At 39.5% G+C, this 26,507-nt stretch overlaps 1 protein-coding gene across 1 annotated transcript in view; it reads right to left on the reverse strand.

The window, feature by feature from the left end:
- ankrd12 (ankyrin repeat domain 12) overlaps window positions 1-24,221 on the reverse strand; it is a 50,121-nt gene extending 25,900 nt beyond the window's left edge. The window contains exon 1 of the mRNA XM_061731777.1: window positions 24,074-24,221. The gene's annotated coding sequence lies outside the window, so the exon portion shown is untranslated. The remainder of the gene's footprint in view (window positions 1-24,073) is intronic.
- Window positions 24,222-26,507: the final 2,286 nt, after the last annotated feature.

Below are 26,507 nucleotides of genomic sequence, written 5' to 3' on the forward strand. Positions count from 1 at the left end.
TTCTCTGAGGCTGTGGACAGGTTAGACCTAAAGAGCCTGAAAGATGAAATTCATTTAACTAGAGAGAAATGACCTGGAAGCGTAAACGCAGCAGCTCCATTAACTGTAACTCAGCTGCGTTTTCTCGGAGTGGATCAGTAATCAGGGACTTTTACTGAAATTTCCATTCCACTTGTTTCGACTGACCTTGAAGATCAGGAAACGACGACACAAGGAAGTATGAATCACAGCTTTGCGGACATTTCCGTCCCAGAGGAAAAGGTCTCCCAGCACATTTTCACTATAGCCCACTCATCAGCGTAACCCGGGTTGCTCTGATGTGGTCTGTGACAGCGCAGAGACAGGGAGTCAGTGGGGTGCACTGTGGGCGACTGCAGCGCCTCAGCAAAGTGTTACACTCAGGAAGACACCATGACATGTGTCAGTTATCCTGTCACATGAAGTGTGACATTTTCAGTCACAAGGCTCTTTTCAAGTACGTTGAATGAACTTTACCCACTTTCTTTTTACACACCAACACTGATGATTAAACAGAAAGTCTGCTTAATGAAACTCCCTAAAAAGCTTCCTCTGTATTAAGAAATGTGAGAGCCGCTGCGTAGTTAAGCAGCTACCAAAGGCACTGGGACAGCCCCATTACTCAATGCGAGTCAGAATAAAAACTTCTCGTTACTTTAACGTAATATCTTTTTTCCTAAGAATTGTATAGCAATGTATACACAAAAAAGTATGAAGTGAAATATATTCAGAAACCTCTCCCAATCAACATATTGTTTCAACCAAGATAAAGATGCTGCGATGAAACATCACAAGATAAAGTAAAAAGGAAAATTATAACAATGATTAAGTCAAGTGAAGAGAGTCATGACAAGATTTTGTAACCAGATATGACATTAAAAGAAAAATTCTCAAAACTGAGTCGGGATGTCAATTTTTATTTCTTCTGGCAAAAAAAAAAAAACACAACCCCATAAACCTTCTACGTTGCCTCTTAAGAAAATGTCATTTTATTACAATGAATTCATGTTTTAAATGAAGGCTGATATAACTCAAGCCTGTCGTTCCTGGTTTGTGCTTTTTCCCTGTAAATCCGATTCTTTTCCTCTTCAACAGAAATAAGTCTGGTTCCTCTACCTTCAACTCGGATTTGGGATGCAGAAAAAACTGCCTCTGGACGCCACGAACTACAATCCAAGAAACGAAGTGTGAGCAACAACCAGACTAGTATCAGAAAAAGACATTCCAAATAGTGTACAGTTGTCGGTTCTGCCTTAAAAACATATCGATTCAAGTTGTTATTAGCAATGCTGCTGCCATCTTGGTTGTTTTGAATAGTTGTCAGCACAGGATTGCTGTGACTGGTTTGGTACCTTCTGTACCAGAAAATGGCTGTGAATGGGAGCTGTACTAGTCAAATTTCAGGAAAAATATTTTTGCAAAGTGAATGGATATGGCTGGCCACGCTAGCTTTTTTTAATGTTCTGTAAAAGACAGTCTAATTTAAAAACTTTCAAATACCAGATATTCATACTTTTTCCTTGAAAATCTTTGCTACCTCACAATGTTTCCAGAAATACCCATCTTGCATCTAAAATATTGCTTCCATGCATTTAGGACAAGTACACACTACAGTCTATGTAACATCACATTAAGAAGATTAACCAGGGTTTGGGAATACTGGCCTACCAAAAACGTAAACAACCTCTAATATTGAAAACAGCAGTGAATTTAAATAATTGCTTTTCATTTAGAAAAGTCTCTAAAAAGTGAGGTTGCATGTAGTTTATGGTTGAAGACTCAAACATGGCAGTCACATACACGCACAGTCAACAGAGGTACACTACAGCTTCATTACCATGTAATCAGTCCATGGCCATGCATGAAATGAAAACCAAAACACACACTGCTGTGGCTAAATGGATCAAAAAGGGAGCCAATCAAAAGATCTGCCCCAAAGCAAGCAAAACGGGCACACATTGGCATTTCATGAACGTCAATCACATGGTACCATATTGAGAATTTATGTAAAAAAAAAAAACAAAAAAAAAAACAACCCACAAGCCTCGCCAAGTTTAATTTACAAAGCATTCCAAGACAGGACGGTAAACACGACGACGATACACTTAAAAGGAAGGAGTGCAAAACCGCAGGTGACATTTCTTCATGACCATAAGGTATGAATTTACCCAGAATTTCCAGACAATGCTTTTCAGGTCTCCATTTCATTATTAGGCTATTAATAGCAAATATTTTGACATCTGTTTTAAGTGTTTTTTTCCCCTCGGTGGAAACATGCCATTGCTGGATTCTTTTAAATGTATTTTTTATTCAAACTTCTGATTTCTCTGGCTTTTATTTTCTGCATCAACATTAAGCTGGAATTTTCTTTTATAAAGCTGTTGTCCCTAACAAAAACACACATGCAGAGAAAACAAAAACAAAAACAAAAAACTAGACTGAAAAGCGTAGTTGCACTTCCTTTTTTCTTCGGAAACCAACCATACTTGTTTTTCTGCACTAAATACCTACGACTCATGACCATAATGAATCACAACATTTAGTTTCTCCAAATAATTTTACTTCCTTTGCTGATTTTTAGCAATAGAACTGCGTTGACAGATCTCATTTTTCCAACACGCGGCCCTGCTGCACGGCCGAGGCCAGCCAGAGGTCCGTCATTAGTCAGCAGATAGCCAGTATGCAGCAACAATGTCATTCAGGGAGCTGAAAGGGAGAATTGAGCTGCCCACAGTGAACACGTTGGTGTAAAGCTAGTGCATCGGGGGTATTAAAGCGGTATGGACACGTCGGGACCAGACCAGAAAACAAACGCTGACAGGACTCCAATCTGGCCCAGAGAAAGGCGAGGAGGGTGTGACTATAATTACAGAGGTATTTGGGCACCTGCCAGTTTGGCATTCACATTCGCAGAGTTTCACGAGCAGCTCAGGGATCCATAAGGCCGTACGAGCTCAGCCATTAACCTTGGACTGTTTCAAGTCGACATCAAAAAACAGCCTTGATCACTACCTCAGCTCAGAGATTACAGCCACAACCAGAATTTTGGCACAGTATTGCACATATTCAACGGCGCTGGCAACAGTTAACTAACTCACTTAATATTATTTAAACAGGAAATCTCACTGAAGAATCACCACGGGAAAATTGCAGAGATGTACAACAAAAGAGAGATGCAACACCACAGGAAACCCTGAGGATTATGCTTTTCTCTGTTCCAACATCAGCAAGATGACACTGAAGAAAGAAATTAATATAATAAGTTCAACAAATCATTTGATTTTAGATTCATTTACTATATCAGTGTTTTGTTTACAAATTTAGCAGAAAAGATTTTAAGCCCACACTCAAGACAGACCATCCATTCCCGATCCAGTTGGTCTTTTGCAGATGAATTAACTAAAACACTTTATTTTTACAACTGTAGCTGTCATATTATTGTCAGTTAACTATTAACGGTATTCTCAATCTTATAAGCAGAAAATGCCGATTACGAAAAAATAAAGGTTCTGCATTATCAGTTAAAACAAAGAGAATTTAACATTTCACAAGTCTTTTTGGACACAACCATGGGTAAGTAAAAAGTATATGTTCTCAACCAATATGAAAGATGAGCGATAGGTAATTTCTAGGAGCCATATCCCAGTCCGGTCTCTGGCATTTTGCACTGAGGATTGTTGTACATCCAGGAATATTTTACATATTTGCAGAAGCAATTTTTTACCTTTCAAACTATAGGATTTAAATAAACAAACAAAGATACTGACATAGCTGTAAATAATTCCCTTCACACCCAGATATGGCAAATTGTGATGAAAATTAAGAATCAGAAGCTAAATCTGCAGCGACTGAACTAAGGCCCTAAAACCTCCATGCCAAGAGAGCTGGTAGCGCCACTGCTGCTTCAGAGAAGCAGATGTCGCTGTATTTATTTATAAGCTGATGTTCCTGCTTTCTGCCTCCACTGGTTCCTGACTAACAACAATAACAGCCATTTCCCTATAGTGCTGGATCATGTTGTCCTTGACAGCAGAGAGACAGCTAGGGCACGTCCTTGCGTGAAGCAGTGGTTTGGGGGTTAAAAACATCGGTGGGGGGTGCTGATGTAAGATGAAGGGCGGGATGGAGAGCGTGCGTGTTGTAGCTGGGATGGATGAAGAGAGCACGCAGCACGGTAACCTGATCCACTGACTGCAGGATGGGAAAGGGAGGGAAGAGGGCTAACAATAGCACCAAGCCTGACACCCAGCTCACGGAGTACGCCGCCGCCACCAGAAGCAGCAACGGACACAGAAACATTACCCCACTACAGCTTCCAGGGCACTGCTTACAGTGCACTCTCACACATACCCATGTGAAAAAAGCATGTGATTCTCCCTGGTCTGCCATGTGGCTGCACTTATGTTTGCATGCACAAGGAACCTACTGAACACGCAAGGTCTGAATGAATCACTGGGATTGCAACAACTAAATACAGCTGATCATACACAAGAATATCAAAATATGTAGAGGAGATTCAGAAGGAGATTTTAGTACAAAACAAGCCAAACAAATCTCCAAAAATCTCGAGATCATCCACTACGCTTGCTGCAACGGTAAACAGCCAGTCACGTGATTGTGGTCCTTCTGCTACAAGGCTAAATGATGGGGGAGGTCTCTCCCTCTCCCTCTCTCTCTGCTGCACATCCACTCCCAGGTTTCCTCCTCCTCCTCCTCCTCCGACTCCGTAATGAGAAGCAGGACAAAGCCAGACGCAAAGGCCCGATTATCGAGACTACAAGAAAAGGGCAGCAGATGAAACAAAAACCAGAAAAGAGCCAGCAAGATCACACTTCCACATAAAAGGACACCACTGCACATTTTTAGTCCCCCAACCCGCCAAATTATATACTGGGAACATACAAATATTCAAACACTTCATACCAGAGAGAGATACTTTTGCAATTACAATATACCGAGCATTTGCAATTTTCAAGGCCATTTCCTTTTTTTTAAAAAAAAGGTCAGCTCATATACCATATATGCCTGTTAGAAATGGATTCCAAAATACTGATTTCCATTTCTTTTTAAAAATGCGTGAACTTCCAATTTCAACAATGGATATTGAGATTTTCTGAGACCATTAAATCAACCACAAGCAAATCATTTATGTTTTGAACATTCAACTGCAAGTAGAAAACAAAAAGAACAGAAATTAATTCAACATTTTCCACAAAACTGCAAGATGTTACTGGACTTTCTCCCTTCATCCCTGGAAATCCAGAAGATAAAGTGCTCCATGTTACCCGACAGGGATATATATACAAAATCCAACAGAATACGAGAACAGCATATCCCGTTATGCACCGGATTACATACTGGCCTTTAAAAAAAAAAAAAAAACTATTTTCAAAATATAAAAATACCTTGAAGAACAGGATGGCCATCCAGCTACAAATCTTCGATTTGTAAAAAAAAAAAGCCTTGCATAAATACACTTGTAAAAATGAGAACTGCAGCACCAGACAAGAACTCAGCAGGCAGAACAAACATGGACATCAAGCCGACTTCAGGTGCCCAAATGTCTGCCTTTCAGCAGACTGTGTGTGTGTGTGTGTGTGTGTGTGTGTGTGTGTGTGTGTGTGTGTGTGTGTGTGTGTGTGAGAGAGAGAGAGATGAAACAAGACTGAAACGTTCTGGTCTGTGCAATATCTCCAGCTCAGTATTTTGGGCATCAAGTTTCTAAAACCTTTAACCTTGACTGTGGAAAATGACAGATCATCAAGTGTCAGCAATTCCAAATTTTGTTATGTAAGTTTTAAATTTTCCATTGCTGAAATTAGTGAAAGATTAAGGCTGCTAGATCTAAATCTTAATTTTTGTCTCCTAACCTTTCTTAGCATAATAAGCTGTGTCATAACTGATGCCTAGAGGAAATTAATTAACAACTTGGCTGTTAATCAATAAACCAAGATCTTTTTCTATTTATAGGGCACTTCGTGAAATACTTGGAATTTTAACCCAAGAGGCTCACTGGGGAATAGTATTTGACCTTTTCCATTTGTTTGTTTTTCTTCATGATGACTCAAATGATCAACTATGGTAATATGGTACAATAGTCATCTGCTGCTAGACTTCATATGTTTCAAAATAAATAAATGCATGAACATTATCTAAGATTTCCTCTTGGTTCATTTATGCAAATGTTATTCCTTGTTTATTTGTGTCTTTTAAACAGTCATGTCATTCTCCTAAACTGCGTGCCCCGGGTTCAAAGGCATAACATTTAAGACACAAGTGAAGTGCAGCTCTGCTCTTCCAATTGCTGCTTCGTCTGAACTCAGGGCAAATCCTGACATGGACAAACAAACAGCAAAAGACAGGAGATGTCTCAGGGGGTCCGTTCACCTTTCACTATCTCAACCCCCCACAGCCGAAAACAAGCCTCTTCCAGGGAGTCTGGCAGTCTTTCCAAATGTTTTTGGCTTCATAAATAAGCCATGAGAATTGGTGGAGAACTGATTTAAAACCTCATCACATATTGGGGAAAACAAAAACAATGGGCTTTTATTTCCAATAAGGTCATTAATTGCAATATTTTGAGCAGGTACATGTGATCTATCTTGATATTCTGTGAAAATGGCAGTAGTAATTTTCAGTTTATAAAGCATGTCCTTTTACTTTGCTCATGTGTGTGTAAATAAATAAATAACTAAAGCCAAAAAGTGTGGGAAGATCAAATGTTGTTGTGCCAGAAATAATGATGCAAGCAATAAACTGTTTTACAACCCTAAAGCATTTTGTATCCTAAATATTTAACCTGAAGGCTAAACACAGAATTTTTCTGAAGCCTTATCCATCTCACAAAAAATAAACAAAAATAGGAACAGCACTAAATTCACAAAAAGGGTGGCTCAAAGGATGGCTAGCATACAAATCAAACCCCCTTATAAAATAGCCTAATGTTTGCACACGAGAATCTTTGACAGGGTTAACTTCACTGGCAGGAGAATAAAGCTCTCCAAAGTGCTTTAAAATAAGGCAACTGGTCATCCCGTATCTCTTCTTCTCTTCAAGAAAGAGAAAAGAGCTGTCAGCTTCTATTTATGCACTTAGTTCTACCATGACTCGGCGGACTGAGAGTTGACACAAACATGAGTAAGGTTCAGCCCCGGACTCACTACAACACGCCCATTTAACTGGTCCGAGTGAGTCTGAAAGCCTTAAGAGGCCTACCGCTGCTGCTCTGAATGTAGGTTAATGATCAGATTCCCAAGCAGAGGACAGGAACAATGAAGCTTTTACTTCTGATTATGGGTGGGGGGGTGGGGGGGGATTAGAGCAAAGGTTAAGACCTAGGCGTGGGTCTTGTTCTTATTTTCACCACGGCAACAAACTCACTCGACTGAACAAAATACTGGAAAATGTTCATGAAATCTTACTCCAGCAGAACTTACAGTACATCATGTTTTTACAGGAAAGCCTGACTGCTATTCAAGTATTAAGGGAAACCAGTGAATTGGAGAAAGAAACTGATATTTAGACTTTTTTTTGTACATAACAAAAATGTCTCATCAGTCCTGGACAAGTTTTACTCTTCAACTGCACACACCCAAGTTTAATAGAGGACAAGTTGTGGCCAAACCTACATGCATAAAAGCCACATACGTGACGATAAAACAAAACATGTCTACATGCTAATAAGGTGTCAGAACCACAAGAAATTCCATCTACTGGGTTATAGATGAGCAACTAGCTGGCCAAAGTGTAAAAAAATAAACTGCAGGGAAAATGATGTGTCAGTTTTCATTATAACATTCAAGACATGACTCCATCTACACCTGTCAGATCCAATTAAGCTTGATGAAGCTGTCGATCTGATCACAGACTCAAAACACGGCTGCTGCTGCTGCTGTGACAGGACTGGACAAACATCTCTACAGGCAACAACTCTTGCAGGATCCATTTTAACATAAATTCACCACAACCTTTGTATCACCAAAACGTTCATGCAGATTTGTATATTTAAGTATCCAAGTAACGGTAATGGAGGTGTCGCAAGGACACGCCCCCAGTCTTCACCTGCCTTTTGCATTCAAGGATGAGAACCAAGATGTAATTTAATCCATCTGCAAATAATAGGCTTTACATTCACATGTGAAATATCTGAGTTTGTTTTTAAACCATTTCAAACATTCAGAGTTTTAATGTGATTATGTTCAAGCCCACTTGTACATCATTACGGAGCATCTCTCCAAAACCCAAGGTACTTTTGGACCAGATGAACCTTTTCATAGACTTTATCAGTAGTGGAGGGAGTTTCCCCCTCTTTTCTGAGCCCCTACCACAGGAACTGTGGCTATTTATGGTACAGAGACAACTGCTTTTATAGGGTATTTTCTCACTCCTACCTTAGAGCAAGCTTTCATAACACAAGAGGAACCATCTGTGATGATGTACAGTTATTGGTTGAGTAATCTTAACTGTCCAATAACTGTACAAGCTTTACCACAACCGGGACCTGGTTTAATGTGCGAGTGCAATTCCAGAACCATTTACAGAGGTGCATGAGGATTGAACAAAAGGCTTCAGAATTACAGCAAAGCTGAAAAAGCATCTGGCTACAGTCCTTGATAACTTAAATTTGAGGAAAAAAAACATTATGTGTTACCTAGAGTAGCATCGCTTCACGCAGTACCCTTTTTTAATCTCTCCCCAGAGATTTGTCTTTTAGTTGGGCTCTCAGCCGTACTTGTTTAAAAAAATATCTCTTAATTTGTCAAAAAGGCAGTGATGTTGCTGCTGCTACTTCTTTCTGGTATCTAATTATGTGAGGAAAAAACCTCACCTTTGTAAGCAGGAAAATGATATTTGTTCTGGTGTCATCTGTCCCTGGCTGTATGAGACAGAAAAATGCATGTGTGGCAGCAGAGCAACTGTTGTTGCTGGTGGTCATTTTAAGGTAATAATTCTTAAAAATACAAAAAATGACTTGCAGTCTGTCTCATAGGTGACAGCAGAGCAGAGATACTCTTCTGTGCTAATCATGTCCTTTCTCATTGTGTTCTACAGATTGCACCATCAACTATCTGAGGGTACCACTTAAGATTGTGCCTTGTTTAACCTAAAACACGGCTAACAGCAGACTCCGGTCAATAAAGCGCTGATAATGATATTCCCTGAATTGCTTTCTGATAACTTCCTGGCAATTCAGCTGAAAGACTGACTTGCACATCCATTTACAATTTGAAACCAAGTCCATCCGTTTGGCCATTAATTAAGCCCCAACTTTTTTCAGTCCTCACAGCTGCAAAATTATGTAAAGAAAACTCCTTACAAAAATGCAAAGCTCTAGTTTCTAGTGATTTTGATTTGAGTATTTGACCGGTCACTTTCTGGTTGTGAAGGCATCTCAGCATCTGCGTCTGATCACACCCCTCTCAGATGTTGGCATGCTGTTTTGAACTTTGTTTTAAAACACCAAAGGGATGCACAAAATTCTCAGCTGCTGCCCAGAATTGGACCAGTTTCAGCTTGACTGGCTCGAGACAACGAGTGTCTTTACATGAACAAATATACTCGAAATTATAATCAGATCAAAGCTACCTTAATCCGATTATTGGTTGCTCCAATTATGACCTTATTTAGATTAAGACCTGCGGAGTATGCTGATCACAGTCGCATTACTAAGCCACGTAAACACCTTAATCGCAATGACACCTTGTTGGAGTTTGCACGGTATTTTGCCAGCACCAAGTAGCCTCCACATACATCAGTTATGAAATATTTGAGGATGACAAGAAATGCAATAGAAAAGTAAATAGAACTAAAAGTAAGAGGCTGCACTCAAAGCTTCTGCTAGATAAACAAAACCCAAAATGGTATATGGTACATACTGGCGGACTCGTGTTTGGTGTTAATGCATTCAATTCTGAGGCAAACAATGGGAGTAGGTGTTGGGCAGTTTTGAATGCTGCAGAGAAATGCTCATGAGATAAATTCAAACTGTAGTTTGCAGGACGCACCATGTCCGCTACTTTCTGTTTCAGCTGGGTACCTTCTCACGAGAGGAGCACAAAGCACAGGAAATTAAGGGATGTCTCATTAATCAAATAATGGACCTCAACATGTAAAACAAAAAAAAATGAAATACTTATTTTTAAAGCAACTTATGTAAACTTTTAAATCTGTCTAAATTAAGGGCAATAATTAGACTATTGTTGTCCATGTAAACTTATTTACCCATTACATGTGAAACCACTGAGACTCCAACATCTGGGGTGCAAAGAACCTCCTTCACAGTCGGATGTCCAGGAATCTGTTAATTAACAACTTTGGGTTCTTGTTAATTGACAAGAACTCCAAGCACCTTCCCCTTACTTCTGCCAGTTCGTTAAGTTTATCGTCTGCCATCATCCTTAAAATCTGTGAGAGGCACTGGAGTGCTGGAACATGCTCCTGCAGCTGCATCTAGAAGAAACCATGAGTCACCTAGCTCCCTATCAGCACAACAATCGTGTCCACTTTACGTCCCAGGAATCTTACATTCAAGGTTGGAACCTCTTCCTTCTTGCTCTAAATCCTTAACCTCACCTCAACTTATCTGCATTTCTAGTCTTATTCTAGTCATGAAAAGGTATTTGGAAAGTTAAATCATTTGCTCCCACATGTAAACAACTTGCCATTGTCATGGTTACTCGTCATAACAAATGTTTAGACTTACCCGCAGAAATCCCTTGAGCAACACGGCATCCAATCAAAGTCTCGTGCAACGAAAGACACAATCTGACCAGTGTAACTACAATAAACTGCTGCTTAAACAGCAATCACTAAGCATCTAGTGTGCTTGTGAGCAGCATGGATAGTAAAAACATACTACTGACAATGACTGCAAAGTTTCCGGCTCAGAGTACTGTACAATTCTACATTCAAAATATAAAACATACAATTTGACGTATAAGAAAGAAAATCTTTTCAGCCAAATTTACTGCTTTTGTGAAATCATGGTCAAAAACAGAACAAACGTAAACAGGATATGGTTGCTTTCTCCAGCATTAGTAAAGTGAAAGCAACCCAGAAATAAAAGAATGCAAACACACACACTGTCATATTATCCTTTTCCACTCTTGCAAATAACAGTGAGGAAGATGACAGCCGTTTTCATTCATAAAAACGGATTATGAGTCAATTAAGAAATAAAAATCAAATTACATTGTAATATTACAACTCAGCTTTGGCTATATTTGTGTCACGTAGGAAGGTCACGCGTTTTTCATCTGTCAACGTTCAAAAGCATTTACCGTAGTAGATTATCCAGCTATTACATACCAAGATACCCTACTCTGATCAAAGTGTTGTGCAGATGTTCTACAGGCGTTCAGCTGCTGGCAAAGGCCTGCATGTGTTGTGTAATCAGGTGGCTCCACCCTCTGCACATTAACTCCAACTCACATTTGACCGGCTGAGCAGATAGGTGCTTAACTGGCTTGAGACACTTCACATCATAAAAAACGAACCCGTAATTTAACAGTTGCCTCTGAACTATTTAACTAGAAATGACAAGTTGAAGTGAAATGGGCTGAGTTTTAATCTGCCTGGGACACTCGTCGTTGTCTCTTTATTCTAGATTCATGACTTTCTAGGCGGATCTTTCTCAACATGGTCAAATTGGAACACGGCTCAATGTTGTTTCTTCTCCACATGCTGCTCTCTTTAAGGGTGACAGAGTTGAACAAAAGCTCTGAATGTTTGGGGGTTTCCCTAAAGATATTGCTCAAAACAAAAGGCGGTACAGCATTTAGAGTGTTATCTAAGCAAGTTATCTGGTCAGAAGTAGTACTCGTGTTGTGTTGATGATTAAAATGTTTAAGATGGCCAAGATAAGGCCATCATCAGACAACTCAAATACAATCTTAACTCATACTGATACTTCATTCACTCATCCAGTACATTTTAAAGCATTGCAATTTTGCAGCTTAGCAGGAATATATTTTCCCCTTATATAGATTTCCAAGTCATAAGAAAGAAATCTATAATAGCTAAAGACTTTCTTCTTTCCATCAATCTGTATAGTGACAGTCGAGGCTGAACAATGGGACAGGTTAAATAGTTTTTAGATAATCTAAACTGTGCAGTTATTTCACAAGACACTTCAGCGGTGCAGCCAGCCATGCTATTGCGGCTGTTGTGGAATGCTGTTTTATTTATGCAAGTTTACAATACTTTTCCATTCACTCTCAGACTCATGGGAAATATGCTTTCAAGTGCACTAAGACCATGTTTATTTATCAGTTACTTATCAGTAAGTTGTTCGTATTTGAACATTTATTAGATTTGATCTTTAGTTTTGATATATAAAATGGTTCTAAATATGCAATTATTAAAAACAAACAAAACATGTCATGCCTCCCTCCCCCATGACATGGAAACTATATCCAAATGAATTCCACTGTGATGAAAACTAAACACATAACGGAGCATACAGTATGACGGGAGCACCGTCTGCTTATGTAATCGTTCCTGTCAGAGCACCTTGGTCAATACCCTATTTATTAAGAGGATTATAGTCTGTCTGGAGAGTCTACTCTACACAGAAGCCACATTATGGTTTTCCAGGTACATGTACAGCAAGTACTGTCTCTGCATGTTCTTACAATGTAATTTGATTATATAAGAACTAAGGGAAATGTCTGGAGTCCAGATTGGCAACGCATCATTTCAAAGTGTGTTAATCGCACCACATATCCACTTTAGACCATAACATCCCCTTATGCTGCTTTTTGTGTCCATTCTACATATCCAAGACTGTATAAAGTAGGGCTGGGCGATGTGATGTCAAATCAATATCACGATAAATTGGGCAGATTTACATCAGTAATGATAAATGCAATGGTATGTTGTACTTTTGGTTGCTACTTTCATGAGGCCTTTAAACCCTGTGCCCGGAATGTCTCTCTCCCAGTGTCCCATCAACCCTTCTTCATAAAGAACAAATGGATCATTTTATTTATTCTATAATAAAAGAAAAAACACTGAACCATTGTCTATTCACAATATTCACGATATATTAAATATTTTTGTGCTGTATTCATTATTATTATTATTGTTGACAGCAGTGGTCTCATTCTGCTCTAAAACCAACAAACAAAAAAATAAAGAAAGACATATTTAGCCCCAAATTGGCCCCCTGAACGGTGGTGGTTATTCTATCCCCGTTTGTTTTTGTGTGTTTAAGAGTGATGTGTGTTGTAACTTAGGTTACCTCCACTAAGCATTCAAGGAACGCTTGAAGCTCAAACTCAGACCTTACCTGGCAACAAAAAAATAAATCTATTTCCAGATTGGTTGATAGGTTGAGCTGAGAGCTCAGCGCACAGTAGCGTACCTTGACTCGTTTGTAATATGGACTGTTGGAGTTACTGTGCAATAAACTTAAATTTTCAGCGTAAGAAATGCCACAACCCACAACCTAAACCAACAAAGAGAGCTTCATTTTCTTTTTTAATCAAAACACCTAATTTACCGACATGGGAAAATTGAAGTCGGTCATCGCAGTAAATGTCGGTTGATCGCCCAGGCCATGTATAAAAAGAGCTGCCAAGATGCACATGTTTAGCTGACGTGACTCCAAACTAAAATTTTCATTATGTGACAAAAATATAGAGAATCAGATTTCTGTGAATCAAGGCCAGTTTGATTAGCGAATGACTGCAGGAATTAAATGTACAACACTACTAGAATAATTATTTTGAACTAATATTACTCATTGATGAATACCCTCTGTAAAAGACAGCAAGCATCAAAATGTGAAGTTTCAAATATTATTTGATCAACAGACATTGTTTAAATTCAGTAGAATAAATGCAAGGGCAATTATCAGACTGTCCAGATTTGGAAATATATATTTTATATATAGATAGAGGCAGGTTCCCAGTCAATCCCAGACAATTTGGCAATCTGTCCAGGGTTACCCAAGCCTTTTGCCTGTAATACATACACATACAAACATCTTTATAAATAAAAACCCACGGTTCTTATGAGAACTGATTTTTTTCTCCACCACCTCCAACGGAAAAGAAATCCATCTCCTGAAGCCTTGCAAGTGACCTGTTACTTTCAATTCAGACTGCATGACTGATGCTGCTGGGTAGTTACTGCCATAAATATGCAAAAATAGAGATTTAAGTATCTTGTGAAATTGCTATAGCCCCACTCTGGTGATTTCACATGTGCATTGTTGCGGCTCTTTGGCAACTGGCCTACGCAAATCAGCAACAGTTACTTTAGTTATCAACTGGGGCACAGCCACTACTACTTTTAATAGTTTGCTTTAGAGTTGCAAAGCTTCTTTAGGAAGTCCAGGGCCGAGCCTTACTGCTACCATACAGACGTTTAGTGGCATTAAACTATATCAGCACTTTCATTCTTCTAAACAAATGGAATTGCTACCCAAATCCATTACCCAAGACCAAAGTGTATGCACTAAACCTTTAATTGGGTGACAAGCCAGCAAATGCATTACACTTTATAAGTGGGATAGCAGACGAAGGTGCTGCCCCTGCCGCCTACACTTATGATAGAAGAGACACAGCTATACATGTATGTGAGCTAGGAATAAAATAGAACGAAAGAAAAATACTGTGGGAGGAATAATGAACTGAAAATTTCAGAAGAGCAGCAAGAGCAAAAAGAATTAAGACACCGGTAGAAATCACTGGAGAGGAAAGCCAGTTCAGACAAAAATACTGCTCTCTTGGGAGGACAACTGGCCATGTACTGTTGTGGGAAGCTGTTGCACTTGGACTGCAAGACTTGTCAGCAGACTTGTGAAACTCAATGTTATTAGGCTAAGGGTTCATCAAAAATAGATCTCTCGCTGTTCAGACTTTACTGACGGTGGATGTTTGTTGAAGGTCTGCATCACAATTAAAAAAAGGGATATAGTTGAAGTATAAACTTTTGGGAGTTTCGGGGGGAAATGGGTTTAACTGATTATAAAAAAGCAACGTCTACCAAGACAACAGAAGGCCTGGGGCTTTGCCTTCAGCCAAACTGAAGAACAAAAATGACCAATCATTGCTTTCAAAAAAAGGACACGTTCACCAACTTTTGAACGGTGTCAACTCAACATGACTTTAAAAGGGAACATAAATGCTGAATTTGTTGAAGCCTTGAAGAGAACAATCTGCCAAGACCAAACAGCATAGCCTTCCATATTTATAGGAAAAGATTTAAATGTTATGTACCTGAACATCTGATCATAGTTAGACTGTGCTGAAGGCGTTAAACGCTGGTAATCGTGGGCATCCAAAACAGTGGGCCTGTAGTAAACAAGCTGAACGTTTTGGTTTCCTTGTTTCACCCGAGCAGCGGGCTTCTTGATACTACAGACTTGCTGCACCTGACATGTTCACATGTTGCAGGCCGCAACAAAGAAAAAAGGGAGCACACCCCTCATTGTTGGCATCAGGTGTTTTCTCAGCTGTGTTGTGGCCATAAAGGAAACTTGATGCAAGTGAGGCTAAATGAAGTGGAAGATAGCTCGTCTCCTATTATTGTAGGAACAGGTGATACATAAAAGAGTGGCTGTATCATCTACAACCTCATGTTGATGAAGGAGAGCCTGTTAGTTAAGCGTTGCTATTCACAAAAAACAGATACTCATTTGAACAATGTGTTGTATATATGATTTCCCATTCATATTTCCGTTTACATATTATGGGACATGTCGTGATTAACAACATATGTCAACGTCAGGTTTCCCATCACCAGCCACCCAAAGCATTATTAAAAAAAACAAAGCATTAAAGTGGTTTCTCCTTCACCTAACAAGTGTCTTCTTTATACATGTATCCACCCTGATTTGAATTGACTCAGCACAAGGCTGCGTGGTAAAACCGTTGTGGGTGCCACCAGCTGCTGTGACAGCGTACAGTGCAATTACAGTATATGAACGTTTACATAATGTGACCACATTGATACAGTTTCATTTTAAACTTGAAACTCTTGCTTCCATCACACCTGGCATCTACATACTCCAGTGGGCTTAACTTTTGAAGATTGAACATTGTTTTAATATGCTGTAGAAACGGCTTCCCTCTGAATGCTGGGATTGCAGTCTAGTGGAGTCGGACAAAACCCAACATCTTTTAGAAAAGATGACGTTGATTTGATGTTTGCAAATTCCACACAAAATAAACTCAAAATTCATTGTTATGGATATAATCTCTAATCCATGCCCTTTTCATGACGGATTAAAGTCGAGTACACCATTAATGTTCTTGCAGTGGACTGTGCAATGACAGAATTGTCAACATGAACACACTTGTTAGCAGCTAGCAAATATAAGTGCGCGAGTACAAAATTTGGAAAACAGCTTAAAAATGTACTCTTTTGGTTACTGCTTAACCTCCTGCAATATGTCAAACCTCTATCATATGACCAGAACTAGAAGATAACAAAAAAGAAACAAGAATCAATAACAGTGTAAACAATAGGGGTGTAACGGTACATGTATTTGTATTGAACCGTTCGGTATAGCGTGTTCGGAACGTACCGAACGAGTTTCCACACAGACATATTAAGTAGAGGACCACACGTTCTGGAGCAGAGCGCTGCTGCAGTTGCGCTCACACCGAGAAAGTATTAAGATTAAAGAAAAAAGCACTAACTAATGAAGAACTAAAGAGCTAAGCACATAATTGTGACAAGTCCAGTGTTTCCCCTACCATTGTTTAGGCCTGGCGTCATTTACGTTTGATCATTTACATTTAGGAGCCTCTGCAGCGCTGTTCTGCAACGGGAGTCAACCTGCTTCGTTGCCTAGTAAAGCCTGAATTATGGTTCGGCGTTAAAATCGACGTAGAGCCTACGCCGTAGGGTACGCGGTGACGTGCACCGTACAGCCGCTCGCCGCGTACCCTACGCCGTAGGATCTGCGTTGGTGTAACGCGGCACCATAAATCAGCCTTAACGATGCGAGTACCGCTGCTGAGAGCGCGGGCATATTATTATACATTATGGGATGTATAGAGTTTGTAGCCAGCCAACTATGGCGCCGGCCAAAAAAAGAAAAAATATCTCGGGCGACAGACAACATTATATAAAGAAATGTTTCTGCCAGGTACGTGTGTTTGTGTTTGCATGTGACGCTGCAGGGAAGCATGAAGGAAAACACAGCCCGACGACACACCATGCGTCCGCGAGGTCCTAGCGCCGGCACACGTACAGCCAATGTTATTTTGTGTGTGTGTAATAAACAACTAGCACGTTTATATTTTGCATTTTGTTTTCTTACTGTACCGAAAATTAACCAAACCGTGACCTCCAAACCAAGGTATGTACCGAACCGAGATTTTTGTGTACTGTTACACCCCTAGTAAACAATGATGTTTGTGAGGGGAGGATGGAGATTGTTTCCCATAAAGTGACGAAAACTCATGCAAGAGGAAGCCTAAAGCCTAGTTTATGCTCCAGTTTTGTATGTTCGTACATCGGCCCGTTCCAAAGATTATTAACGTTACTATCCCACATGCCTCCATGCATCATTTGCATTTCCATGGTTGTTAAACCCCACATCCTCCAGGGGACCGTGGTGAATCAGCTACTTATGTCAACAAACATGGCGACTGTACAGGATAATTCTAAGTGGGAAGAAACAAAAACAGCTTTGCGAAAAAACCATTGAACAAAAGTTGATATTTCAAAAGAGTTCTTAAATTTTGCCCAGGCACGATACTGATGACAAAATTTTAATACTTTAGGAAATCAATTTTCTTCTTCGTGGATTCCTCGTGTTGAGCTCAATGACTGACTGCATTCGTGACATTCGATGGTACTGTATTGCCTTGTTCCATCTATATTCGTAAGCACCTAGATGAAGGGCAAAAGGTTGAGCAAAATCAACAGTGTTCAGGGGAAAAGGCTCCGTCGGTCTCCATATTCGTTTCAAACGTTGAGCATAAAAGGCCCTAAACTCTCTCGTTCAGTCAACAAACCCACTACCATGCAATCAATCTTTGAAGAGCCAACCATGAAATCTTCCCATGCATTTGACAACTAGCTAGCTGAGTATGTGGCATTTATCACAGAAATTCATCATCCCAGAATGTTAGAACTTACAGAGGTCGCCCCGCATACCTAAATTGTACAAGAAAAATGAAATGACAATGAACTAGATTCATTTTGTAAAGAGCAACGCTGCGGATGTTGGAGGGACTTCGCACAAGCCCAGAGAATCAGATTTATGTTGCCAAGACTGAAGGGACCAACTTGACTACCTTACATTGTGGTTGTTACTGTACTGTATCTGCATAAACTTGACAAGTAAATACAATTATATGGTAAATTATATAGCAGAAAAGCAACCTTTCTATCCCAGTGTTGGTCAGAAAAGCCAATTAGATGACTCAACCACAAAATTTAGACAAAATTAGAAAGGCTTGTAAACCTGCCCTTCGGATGAAGCAATAACTGTGAGGTGGAACTGCAACGTCTACCAGCAGCTTTTTAAAAGACAGGAATCCATTTACATGATCTTCAGTACATTTAACTGTGTTGTAAAAGAAGAGCTGCAATTCAGTACAGTCCTGGGTCACATTTAACTGTTTGAATAAAAGGGAGTTCAAGTGGATGAGTCAGGAACCCTAACTGGAAGGGACACTGATTCATCAACCAGTTAGCATACATAGTCAACTTGCAACTCAATACAATAATATTTATCACACATTAACATTGTGACACACAAAGGAAATGTCAAACGGTTGTCTTTTTTGATAGGAAGACATTATCAGGGGATTAATTTATGTTAAAAGAATGTTCTAATGAAGCACTACTTCAGTAACTTTGAAACAGAAATGATCACTACTGTCAAATTTTAATAATCCAATAATTTATTCATCACTAATGCAGACAAAATGGATAACATGAAAATGTTGCAGTAAAGTTGATTTAAGCTGTGCTCCTAAACCTTTGGCTGATGTTTCTTAAATTTTTGGTTTGGACCATCAGCACTGGATGTGAAACATAAATGGATAATTAAACTAGTCGGTAGTAATGGATACATAAATGTGCACACACACGTTACACCTGCTCCATCTCGATGTTTTACATTTCATGTGTGCAGTCCTTGTGTATAACAATGTCAATTTTGACTCTGATATGAGAATTATTTAATGACAGGTGGATTATAAACAACTAAATCTTGTCTTGCTGGTACATATAATTTAGAAACACCATTTCCATCAGCAGTTAAGTGACTTTAGGGTGAAAGTCAGGAAGCCCGACTTGACTGTGATACTCATGTCACTTGGTTTCAGATCGTGTCCTGCCTCTCAGTGTCAAATTAGAGTAAACGTGGCATGCTGTTTTTTTCTTTTCTTTAAATCAATGAAACAATGAATTGTCACCTCAAATGTTATCATAAGCAAAAAAAAAGAAGAAAAAAGAGTTTTCAATGCCAGCAATGTCATCCATTATTTCAGGACTTCAACCAACTACATCGTAAGATGGGGATTGTCTTGATTGCCAAGAACCATAAACTAAAGGGGCCGTGCATGTTTGTGAGAAACAGAACTTTCAACTAGATATAATGATGTCAATGTTCCAGCCAATGTGAAACAGGTCAAATGTATTGATACAGTATTTATCTTTGAAAACATGTTTTGTTTCCATAACATCTCTGAATTTGGCTACGAGAGAACAAATATTTTCCAGCTTTAGCTGGATGGTTTTTACATCCATACCAGAAATTGTCATGTAATTTTTGTTGCAGCTCCTCAAGTCCAGGCCCGATTCTGGCTTGAAAACAAATGGCTGGATTTCTGGACTTGTCATTAGTATAAACGCAATTAATCTCTTAAAGATCTTGTTCAATGTAGCTTGGTTTGGAGGCCTGAGTTTCTGACTACCAACACTGGTTGTGCGCGATCATAAGGCACCCCCACCAATCACGAAAAGCTAACAAAAATTTGACCAAACAGAAAAGACTTAAGACAACATTTCAACAACATTTCATGGAAGTTGTATGATATTTTTCCTTTATTGTTCTTTAGGAAAAGCTCATTTTCAAGTACCCCAGACAAAAACAGCCAAAAATGGCCTTCTGATATCCACCTTAAAAGATGTCTATTTTGAAGATGAAAAAAAAAAAAAAAAACACGTCTGTAGGCACACTTCCATTAACAAATATTGAAAAAGAAATCCTGTAAAGGAAACAGCACTCATTCAAAAGAAACTCCTAAATACCAAATAAACATTTTTTCGCTTCGCAGAGTTGGTTTTTCCAGGCATTTCAATAACCCACTTATTCGCAAAAATGTAATTGAAACGCTTTTTGCAAATTTCCTCATCTCTGGCAGTTATGGATGTGACATAGGTGGTCAATCAAAATCTTGTTTCCAGCTGCTTTTGGCCTCATTAATATGATATAGTTGTGCTGTAACAATACTTAATCATTATTCATTGCATAGGGGCTTTGTCTCTGAATAATCATTTGAATGATCATCCACTGCCTTCATCTGAATATTTTATCAACAGCGGTAGCGGCAATAGCAAAACTTGTCAAAGACTAAAGATGTTTTAGTCTATTTTCTTCAACGTTGATTTTCTTTTGATGTTTTGAAGAGAAATCTCAAAAGGACAAGATAGAGTTACGAAAAATTATGCTAATTCAAAAAGCAGCGTTCAATAGGAAGACCAGGCCCCTGCAGCGCTACCTTTATCAAACTTTCAGAGATTCGATTTTCTTTTGTGCGGGTGTAGTGGAAATGCAACTTAAAACACCTTCAGTGGACGCTTAATGTGTGACTTACATAAATTTGAAAACTGAATGTAAAAACAGAAAAACATTAGCTATATTTAAAATATTAAACCATAGGATAAACACCATGACTTCAGCCATGTGACAAATGTTATATGTATGCCAAAATTCCAATGGCATGGTGATACAGTGCAATATTTATTTGTAAGAGCCATATTCCCAAACTGTGAAACAGCTTAAATTCACATTCATTTCCATCCTAAGCAACAAGATTCTAATGTCTAAGGGGTGCTTTCACACCTGTCCCGTTTGGAGCAATTGTTCCAGAACAGGGAGCGTTTCCCCTTAAAGATCGGTTGTTTGGTATATATGAACACAGCAATCGCGCTCGGATGCGGCACAAAACAAGCGAGCTGAGATCGCCCAGGAGAGGTGGTCTCGGCTCGCTTCCATTCGAGACCTGGAGTGGTGCGTTTTTTTTAATTTGGAGTGAGAACATAATCGACACAACTCCATTCATTGTGTATGTGCAACCGCGGCGCAAGGAAAAGACTCGGCGCAGCCTCCACCCCCTTCTCTCCTATTGGACGTGCCTGCAGAGATGTTGTCATAGCGCGGCACGGTGAAATTTAAAAATGTTAAATTCGGGCAGACCCTGCCCTGACCCTGAGCTAGGCGGCAGAGCTGTCCGCTCTTGCGCCGGTAGCACATAAATGAACGGGATCCCCGTTGGCGGTCTGCGACCTCTCTGTGAAAGGGGCTTGTTGTTTTTCCCGGGGTGCGGAAGAGGAAACTCCTTCCACGTTCATTTCTGACGAATGAGAGAACAGTTGGTTCGCACATGGCATTTGTTAACAGCTTTGAACCGCTACAGACAGTTACCTTGTGAACACAAACGCCACAAACGAAAAACAAAACAACTGTATCGATTTAGCCCATGAATCGGAACAAAAACGGGCCACAGGTCTGAAAGCACCCTAAGTTTAACCTAATGCAGAATAGAAATCAGTTGCAGATCCTTGACTGACCATCAGAAACTGGTTCGAAAAACGAGTCAATCTAACCTGGACAGTGTTGACATGTCCAACCTTGCAGGAAAAATGAACGCATTTACAGCCTGGTTTAAAACATTTTTGGTCTCCATAGCCTCCAAGACAACTGTACAAAGGCCAAAAATTGTTTGTTCCACATTGAATAAAATTATATAAAGTAACAAATATATATACAATGAAGAGTGTGGTCTTAAGACTGACATTCCGGACTTATGAGCTGCAAATAAAAGACCTAAAAGAGCATACTCATTCATATTTAAAAGTGAATATTGTTTTTTGTTACAATTACACTAACAGACAACAGTGACATGATGTAGAATGACCTGGAAGGGTCCAAGGACGAAGTTTAGCTAAGCAGCAAGCAGCCTGTCCGAACTGTATTTCTGATGTCGCCATTTGAAACAGAAGCTACCACTGTGAACATCCGCTGGCAGTTAATATCAAAGATTAGCATAAACTAAGCCAGGTAAGATAAAACGGCATACTGTGACTGAAATGAGGTGGGCGTGTTCCAGCCATTCACAACATGCCACCATGCAGTACGAGGAAAAAAGAGCCTTCAAGTGGCTTCTTCATAAAACCTGTGCATGACATATCTGGGGATTTGTCCAGTCCTCCTTATACAGTCTGTTTCAGCCAAATGAACAAAGCATTTCGACTAAATATGACAAGTAGTTAGTGCTGTGCTTTGGAAATCAATAAATAATTGTTGGTAACAGTTCAGCTTCAATACAGCCATTTTATTTTTAATGCAAGTCATATGCATCTTTTATTTCTAGATCCTTTACCTGATGAAAAAAATGTAGCTATTGTGGCATTACTTACTCAGCAGCTATATGGTAATCATGAGTAGTGTTCAGCAGCGCATATATATATATATATATATATATAAAAAGACCATTCTGTGGTCTGAAAATTAACATATATTGTTATGATTAGAGACTAGTGTTGAAAACAAATTATTTTTCAAGGAGAGGGGGAAAAAAAATCTCTGCCTTCTTTTATCCAGCCACATCAGCAGTCATCCATGTTTAAGCCTCCTCTGCCTCACAAAGATCTGAAATGTGGAGTATTTCACATTGGACGAAGGCCCTTTTTTAGAAGTGTCACATTTATTACGACAGTTTCTCCACAATTATCAATATATTTGCTCACGAGGAGTATAAACCATTAGCTATAATTAACAGAACACAATTACATGTATATATATTTGTAATCACTCTTACACAAAACATATCCTCAACTTAATCCATTTTCAATTTTAGGTTTGTCGTTTAATTGGGTTCAAAATTACCCTTAAAAAAAAAAGATTTAACAGACAGCTTTTGTAAAAGGCAACACACCCCCCAAGACCTCACAGTGAACGACTGTAAGGCGTGAGCTGCTATTTATCTGAGCTACAATTGCTCCCAAATCAGAATTAAACCTTACATTAGATTTGATTTGATTTGATATACCTGAATAAAGGGTGCCTGGGTAAAACTGCAGACGAGACAACACCACCACCACCCACCTCACGGTGCCGTGCACAGAAAGCAATGTTGTGGAGCGCTAAAATGTGCAACTTGGCCTCTAGTATGTAAACAAAACGAGCCAGGTTATAATCCAGTCACTTTTAAATTGAATGCTTCTGTAAGGTTGAGAGATTTGCACAAAAAATAATCAAGTTTGGGTGTAATTTTTGTAGTGTGAGACAAAAGCTCGCTGCAGCCGCTGCCCTAACAACGCCCCCCGTCCCTCCTCCTCCTCTACAGCCTGATTCATGGTCCCGCGTTGAATCGACGGCGTACGTACGCGCACCGTACGCCGTAGGGCTCTGCGTCGGTGTGACGCGGGACCATAAATCAACCCTTTTCTCTCCAGCTCTACCGAGCTGGTTTCCAGCCGTCACGGCTCCACAGCTCGCCGTGCTTCTCCCCGACATCCCCCCCTCCCCTCCTCCAGCCCCAGCCCCGGCCACCACCTCCCTCCATCGGCTCCGTGTAAACCCTCGCTTCAAATGACTGAATTGCGAGTGAAATGTCAGTTCGCGGAGAGAAACTACGCGCAAACACGTGGCACGAAACGACACCAGGAGACTACGCTTATTTAAAAAAATACATAAAAACACAGCTTTTTTTTTTTTAACTCTAATTTTTCGACATTAGCGCGTTTTGATGTACAAACTTAGCGCGGATGATTTTTTGTTATGTATATACACACACATTCACGTCCATATCCACCCGTCAGGAAGCTGTTTCCAGCCGCACCGTCCGCTCCTGCTTACCTTTAAACTGCGTGTCCTGCGAGAAGATTCTGGAACATTAACGGTGGGAACGGACGGTAACCGTCGCCTACGGCCTCATCGCCGCTTTTGAAAACATTCCAGCCGTTCGTTCGTCTGTCTGTCTGTCTTTCTGTCTGTCGTCCTCTCCGAGAGAAGCCCAGGCGAAAACACGCAGGCGCCGTTCTCATTGGCCGGCGCGAGTCACGTGACCCCAGCCCCGACGCCCGAACGCATAGACATATAAACGTAGACGCCCCATCCAGCGCTGAGCCGTACGTCAACGTCGCCGCCATATTGGATGTGGCAAGACTGCGCTGTAAACTAATACAAGTAAATGGACTTATTTTCATAAAGCGCCTTTATACAAAGAAATTTACGTTTTACGTCTCATTTATTCATTCACACACGCACTAATATACTTGGGAAACAGTTTAGGCACCAAATATAATATATTTAATTTTCTCAGATGGCAAAAATAATAATATAATATGTAATATTATATGTGCAATATGTGCAATAATATAATATGTGCAATAATATAAGATGTGCAATATCTGCCAATCTGCCAGTCTACCTCACACCACTCCACCTGCTTTTTCTGCAGTGTTTCTTCTTTCAACCAACTGTATATACTGTTCATATTCTGTGGTTATACATATTATATATGTATCTTTTTGTATTTTTTATATATTTTTTATTTCTGACTTTTCAGTCTTTTTACCCCTCCCCTGCATGTGTGTGCTAAGTGTACTGCTGACAACAAAATAAGTTTCCCCACTGAGGGAGAAAATAAAGTATATCTTATCTTATCTTATAAGAACTTTATTAATCCCACATAGGAGTAATTCTCTCAATTTTCTCATCAACAAAGCATAGTTTACATAAAAATATTTTAAAATTTTCAAGTAACAAAAAAACATATTTGAACCGTTTTTCTGATTTTTTCAGTTATTTTATTGTCTGAAAAAATGGTTCAAATGTTATTTTATTGTCTGAAAAATGGTTCAAATATGTTATTTGAAAAAATTTGAATTAGTTTTGTTGATGAGAAAAAATGTTTCTCTATTTTTATTATATTTGTGAGGGGGGATATATATATTGTTTTTTAGCACTACCTTGTTCTCTATAGCTGATATAACATGAATTACTCCTATGTGGGATCAATAAAGTTCTTATTTTTGCCATCTGAGAAAATTAAATATATTATATTTGGTGCCTAACTGTTTCCCAAGTATATTAGTGCGTGTGTGAATGAATAACTGAGACGTAAAACGTAAATTTCTTTGTACAAAGGCGCTTTATGAAAATAAGCCCATTTACTTGTATTAGTTTAGAGCGCAGTTTTGCCACATCCAATATGGCGGCGTCGTTGACGTATCGATGCAGCGGGCAAGAACACTGGATGGGGCGTCTACGTATATATGTCTATGGCCAGAACGAACCAGAGCAGCTTTTTTTTTTAAGGTTTCCGTCTGCCTGGATAGAAAGACTCTGTAGAAAAAAGATGGGGGTGTGTTGTCAAACGAATTAACTGACTTTCAAACCTGTGAGTAAAAAAAGATGCTTTATTTTAATGGTGTTATTTCTGCTTCCACATTTTGCGAGCATGTTTTGAATGTGAGGGAGAGAATAGGAATGGCCGCCTGACGTCATCTTTTCCGCTGCTGTGCTGTGTTGCGGTCAGTTGGAACTTTCTGGAAGAGACCGCGGCTGACGTTAACCTGTTCTGTTGTCTCTTTAGGAGAATTGGCTATTTAATTTGGATTTGGTGGCATTAACTAAAAGATAGCGCTAATTTGCATTAAAAGCCCCCCCCCCCCCACCACTAAAAAAAAAATGTCGTATGAGTCAACCTCAAATTGGTTGCGCAGTGACATTTGCATCATGACGGACGATGTGCGCATGCGTCGCGGTGCATAATGTTGCGGAGAAGAAAGCGGCGAGGAGAGTGGGGGGAGGGGCGCCGGCTGCAGACGAAAACGCCAACGGGGCGGGTTGGAGGTTGCAAGTAGAAATGACAGGGGCAGTTGCAGGAAGGTAGCTGTGCATGGAGTGGTTTTCTCTTTGTATGGATTTTTACCAGTCCAATTTACAATGCATCTGAAAAATGTCTTCTTTAGGAAGGGAAAAACTTTGGAGATCAAGCTGAATTCTGATCCTCTTCCTGTCATCATATCCATACTCAACATGTGTTTGAGTATGGCATTTATAGATGGACTTAGATTCAGAGGGATTAAAACAAATGTTTCCATTTATTTAATTTTTCCTCCATTATTTTTATTTTATTTACATAAATAGTCTGTAATCAGTTACATTTTGTATGGATCATATTTTAAGTTAGATCAGTTACTGGAGCATCTTTTTTGTGGTAGGTGGTAAAGATATAGGTATAGATGGGATTAAATTCAGAGGGATTAAAACAAAGGTTTCAATG

Source organism: Cololabis saira, chromosome 10 (genome assembly GCF_033807715.1).
Source record: "Cololabis saira isolate AMF1-May2022 chromosome 10, fColSai1.1, whole genome shotgun sequence".
NCBI classification, from domain to species: domain Eukaryota; kingdom Metazoa; phylum Chordata; class Actinopteri; order Beloniformes; family Belonidae; genus Cololabis; species Cololabis saira.